General features: G+C 37.3%; 1 long non-coding RNA gene across 1 annotated transcript; it reads left to right on the top strand.

Annotated features, from left to right (window-relative positions):
- The first annotated feature begins 229 nt into the window (after positions 1-229).
- On the top strand, positions 230-5,850 carry LOC120314542. Its single transcript, XR_005558479.1, has 3 exons — positions 230-315; positions 1,048-1,165; positions 4,810-5,850. It is a non-coding gene; the product is annotated as an uncharacterized LOC120314542 (long non-coding RNA).
- The last annotated feature ends 201 nt before the right edge of the window (positions 5,851-6,051 follow it).

Raw genomic sequence — 6,051 nt, 5'->3', positions numbered from 1 at the left:
AAAGAACTGGGTTCTGAGCAAAGGCTGCATCTGCCAGCAGGTCCCCGATCATTAACGATTGTTTACTTTTTCCTCATGTTCAGACATCATACTGGAGTGATGGAAGATGTAATCATTAATTGGGGAGCTATTTCAAGATGTTCCCATAAACACTGAATCAGGATGCTGGCACGCTGCCTCACAAACAGTTATTGCCAAAACTCATTCACTCACTTTTCTTTTTGGAGTAGTGACATACAACTGCTGGTATTATTTCTGCCTTTTAAGCTTTCCAATGTAGTAAATGCAGACAGCTTTTAACACTCAAATTTGTAGGTAAGCTGGAGGGGGTGGGTGGGGAGAGAAAGAGAGAGGGAGGGAGGGAGGGAGGGAGGGAGGGAGGGAGAGAGAGAGAGAGAGAGAGAGAGAGAGAGAGAGAGAGAGAGAGAGAGAGAGAGAGTTAGTTTTTAAAAGAAAATTGTTCTAAAATGTTAGCAATTTGTCCCTGACTTCTATCACAATGACAGCCCAGGATGAAGTATAAAAAATATCTGTTTTGCTTTACCCTTTTGGAATCCTATTAATGACGGGAAGACTATCAGACATAATTAGGACTGTAAGTCTTCATATAAGCAGTTACTCCCTCTTTTTTACAGAGGGTTTTTTTATTATTATTATTATTATTTAGTGGAGAGGAGAGATGAGACAGAAACAGGTCCTTATATGGGATACTGTTCTGTGAATTATCATAAACAAATCCAAATGGCCACTTCATACAGATTTACTCCATATGGAGGAGGTGGGGGAAGGCAGGGCATAACATATATTCAGTTAAACAAGAGTTTTACCATTTTCTTTTGCTGCCCTACAATACCAGACAAAACATTTTAGAGGTCAGATAAGGGAGCTAAAATAAATCACACATCACTGGGAGCACAAGACTAACCCAACTCCATCTAAGCATTCTCCAGGACAAAAGGCCATTGCTATCCAGAACCATTGCTTTCAGAGTTTTAGACTCCTTAAGGTGTCTAGTCCAGCACTGAATGCCTTTGTTTAACTTTCCAGAGTAATAAAGACAACCACCCAAACTCACAAAAGCACACTGCAGCATTTAATGTGATGCTCAAGATAAGAGGACTGGGTTCAGTACTCCTGGAATTTGAGTTATAGGATTCCAATGCAGGTATAGTATTGAGGAAATTCCAGTTCTATCTCTATTTACATTAGCACTGAAGCTTTTAACAGCTACATGAACCCTGCAGAAGTTATTCTGATGCAAAATCAAGGGGCATATATGGGGCAACAAATGTCAAAATGGGTAACATGATGTTATGATGCAAAAGCTATGAGACACTGAGTCCCAATGTCTGATAAAAAGGGTTTAGGGTGGGATTTGTAACATGATTTTGCCAAATGCTATCCAAATTTTGGTATCATTATAACTTGCAGTGGATGACAATATAACTGAATGGGTGGAGAGGACACATAGCAAAATATGCTCTATTTTAAGGCTAAGGAGAGGCACATGCCTTGCATTTTAGTACTTTTTTATGAATTATTAATGCAGCAAGGTGATTTTATCTTAATCAGGCAAAATGGCAGAACATAACACCGTAGAAATGTAGGTGCTCTTTGACTCCATCTCAGGTTTTGCAGTGGAATTCCTCAGGCTCATTGTCCTGGGTGATTTCAGCCTGCTTTCTCTGGGAGTCTAAGCCTGCTCAGGAATTCGTTGCCTCCATGAAAGTCTTGGGCCTAACTCAGCTCATCCAGAACTCCTCACACCTGATCTGGTTTCCCTATCAAAACAATGGCAAAATGATCTGGAATTGCCTCAACTAACCAAAACTAAATCATGAAGAGCTTGCACTCACATAACTCCTCTAATTAGCATCTTGTTCTCTTTAACTATGTGGATTCACAGGTGGTTGAACCTACTATGCCCAATGAGTGGTCTTTAATATTATTATTTTTTCTCCGGGAGATGGAGGAAAACTTTGCCTGAGAAAATATACTATCCTTAGTGTGACTTCTTACAGTGAATTTGTCAGGCCCAATTTTAATGTTTGCTCTGATTCTTAGGCTAGCCCTCAATTGTGGTTCCTGGGTGCCCTATGATAGCTAGTGTTGGTTAATCTATCATTGAAATTTTGCAAGTTCTAGACTGAGCAAATATAAGCATGTGTTCAGTTAGTTGGAAGAACATTTTGATAGCAGTCAGGTGAACTCTACTAAAGCTCCTATTTTGTTTTGTTTACAACTTTCTCTCCAAATGCTTGCTTCTGATAGTATACTTGTAATTAAGGTCTTGGACACAAATAATAATCCTGTTGCAAAATAGTACATTCTTTGTCATATGCATAATATCACAGGTGCAGCACAAACAAAATTTTGGTTCCCAGCCCTAATATCTGATTTTTTTTGGTACGGAAATTACTTATTACCAAAAAACAGGCAGGAAGCCATTAGAACATAGCACCGAGCTAGAATCATATATTAAATAATCAGGAAAACAACCCAGGACAGCTTTCAAATACTCGCTTGCTTCTTTAATTAATATACTAAAATTTCTTATCACTTTTCCCTTCAAGGAAGTCCAAGATATTGTTCTCAGTTTACTTTGAATATGAACACTTTAAAGGTGCATTTTAGAGGTGGGGGAGAAAGACCATAGAACAATCGAGTGTTTTTCTATTTATTCTATCTTAGTACTTTTTTTAAAAAAAATCTGTTTGATGGACATTTTGAGGGCTTAGAGTGATGATGGAGAATTCTGAAAATATTAATATTAACTTTTGGTTTGTGTAAGACTTCAAAATAGTATGAAACATCTTAAGAAAGATTTTTTAGGAAAAAAAATCCTAGATGAAAATTACAAAAATCCCAATGAACAGTAGTTGGTAGAAAAAAAAAACACAGAAATCCATGACATTGCCCTAGTAACCCCCAAATGTTTGAACCCCACTTTAGTTGGTCCTGATTGTAACTGTTCTACAATCTTTACTAGTATGAATCTTCAACTTGATTCTGAGAGGCAAACAAAGCTCAAAGTTTTAAACCATTTTGCTTGACCATTGAACTTTTAAAGCAGAACTAGGCACAGAGTGACTTAATGTGGTGTGTTGATTCAGGTGATGGGCTGACAGGCCCAGTTGAAGTCCACCCTCAATTCCAGAAGTCCATTGGCTTTCACCTAAAACACTTCACAAGATGGTAGTTGTGGGGGAGGGGAGAATGGGAAAATGAAGTACTGGGTATACCATCTTGAATTCCTGAAGAAAAGACAATAGATAATCGAATAAATAAAGAAACAAACAAGGTAAATATCTAGGTTGGTTCTATTGAAATTACGGTAAATATTGATAACCACCTCAACAGAGTATACTTAAAGAAAAGGAAAGACCTGATTGGTAAATCGTACTTCATTTTCCTGTGATTTCTTTAGTGCCATCTTTAAAAAGACAGTTCCTTGATAAACAATAAGGAAGATGTTCCATTCTTCAGGCTAATTTTCCTGCTCCCCTCTCTCTTCTTGCTGTCAGATGGAGGCACTCTAATTGTCACTTGTCTTTATGGTGAAGCAAAAGGAGGAGAGTTCCATCCAATGTATTCATTTATTATTAAGTTTTAGTTATTTTTTTCCCTTAAAGCCAATATCATGTTTGCATGTTTGTGTATTCAATCCTTAAAGTTGGCCTCTTTATGTTTATACATGTGGATCACTAGCCACTGTTTTTACAAGCTCAGATTTACCTCTGTCCACTATGTTGGGAAGGTGGGTGCATTGTTTCCTACCATGTTAAGGTGGAGAAAACTCAGAAATAAATAGACCTAGTATCATTAAAATAAACAAACTTCCAAGAAATTTGCTTCCTTCCTTCCAGGCTTCAATTATCTTGCATCATTACCCCATTCTCTTCAATTTAGCACCAGCAAAGGTCCCTAGCCACCAAAGGTTTACCCACCCTGGGGTTACAGGAATATCTATTGATCTTGACTGAGAACTATGTACATTCTTAATGGTCCTTTATTTCCTGTAAGCATGTGCAGAATATCAGTTTAAGAGCTTACACCACTGGCAAAATCTAATACAAGAGCTCCAGGAAGTAATGTAAACAGCAACACTAAAAGTTTGTTAGTTTCTTGCTAAACCAATGCAGTGGCATTCCATTTGTTATAATGCAGTTCAAAATCCAGTTTTATTTAAAAAAGTGGTTTATTGAATTGGATCTGTTGTGTTCTCTGTAATATTTGCTGGGAGATCATACTGAAATGAACTTTGTAGATATTAAAGATGTAGAATTCAAAAGATCTGCAGAGCTGCTGATCTCCATGTTCTATACTTCGCCAATAAATAAGTAACTTCTGGTCTTCCTCTGATTGTTTTCTAGCAATAACAGAAACTGGGTGAGGCAGTTGTACATTTAGTTTGACTTAGAAGGACTTCTTTCTTTCTTTTTGCAAATCCTGATTAGTTTGGCTATCCAATAATATGCAAGAGTTTCCTCACTGCATAGAATCCAAGGATTGTCTTCTCTCTTGCTGCTTTTAATTCTTTTCATTTAGACTGTGCATTTTTTGAATTTGGTTTTGCTTGTATTAGTTAAAAAGTGCCAATATTTTAAAAAGAAATTCATCTTTATTTTATGCCTGATGTGTGTATCAAGGGAATGATGGGAAAAAACACTAGCCCATGTAAAATTATCAGGACAACCATTTGAATAAAATTAGTGCTGTATGTTTGTATCACGTGTATTAATAAAAGCCATTTGATTAATGGTTCAGGATTGAAGTATTAAACTGAAACATGTTTTTTTTTTCTTTCAGAAATTTAAATCACGGGATATTTGTTTGTCCATTTGATAAAGCACTTTGCCCCTTCTGTCCCACATTTTAAAATCATATTAACGTTTTGAATGAGGATGATCCTCTGTCTGGCTGCCTTTCAAACAAAGAAAAAGAGGAGGAGCCCTGTTCCCAACTAGTGGAAATAAAGGGAAATCAACCTCCAGTCTCTCTAAACTTGACCTCTTCTGATTTCTTCCTGAATCCTGATTATTCCAAGGTATACTCCATTTTTAGGAACTTGTCACTTCCTGCCAGGACTTACTTTTTCTTTTGCAATTGAGATCAGCTGTACATGCTGTTCTCTCAATCGTTCCTTAGATAGCAACCTAAGATGGGTCAAGTTCTAACAAGGAAAGAAACAAAGACTCATTCTATTATAAGTGCTATTCTAAGCTACCACACAATGGCTCAGCAGTTAAAGATGCCGAGCTTCTCAGCTAAAAAGCTGACACCCAGAGTAAAGACCTGAGTACCACTCAACAGGGTAAGTTCCCATTACTTGGCTCACCTAGCAGTTTGAAAGCATCCAAATATCAGTAGATAATTAGGTAACATTTTAATGGGAAAGATAACAGCCTTCCATGTGCTTATGGCATATAGTCATGCTGGCCACATGACCATAGAAGTGTCTTTGGACAATGCTGGGCCCCTTGGCTAGGAAACAGTGAAGAGCACCATCCTCTAGACTGGACAGTGGAAATCTTTACCTTTACTTTTACCATTTTGATATGTTGAAAAGAAAGGTTTGTCTAGATAATTTTCTTGAGCATTGCTATTGTATAGTTAGTATTGATGAATAAGGCTGCTAAAGTGTCCCATTAAGCAACAGACCATATCAATGAAAACATATCACAAATTTAACCAAAATAAGAGTTAATAAGTTTAACCAAAATTAGAAGTCTTCTAGTCCACCACCCCCACTACACCAATCCAGACAAATGGCTTTCCAATCTCTTCTTAAAAGCCTCGAGGGATGGAGCATCTACAACTTCTGAAGGCAAGCTATTCCACTGGTTAATTGTTCTCACTATTAGGAAGTTTCTCCTTAATTCCAGGTTACTTCTCTCCTTGATTAATTTCCATCCATTGTTTCTTATCTTGCCTTCTGGTGATTTGGAAAATAGGTTGACCCCCTCTTCTTTGTGGCAATGATTCTACAAATCGACTTCTCTCAGATTAGATTTGGATCAGGGTAGAAATGGCAGATTTCAAATAAGCATT

This window comes from Crotalus tigris, unplaced genomic scaffold (assembly GCF_016545835.1).
Source record: "Crotalus tigris isolate CLP2741 ecotype Arizona unplaced genomic scaffold, ASM1654583v1 scf7180000018941.1685476, whole genome shotgun sequence".
Classification (NCBI taxonomy): Eukaryota; Metazoa; Chordata; class Lepidosauria; order Squamata; family Viperidae; genus Crotalus; species Crotalus tigris.
Note: the sequence above shows the minus strand (reverse complement) of the source record. Positions and strands in the feature narration are given on the sequence as shown.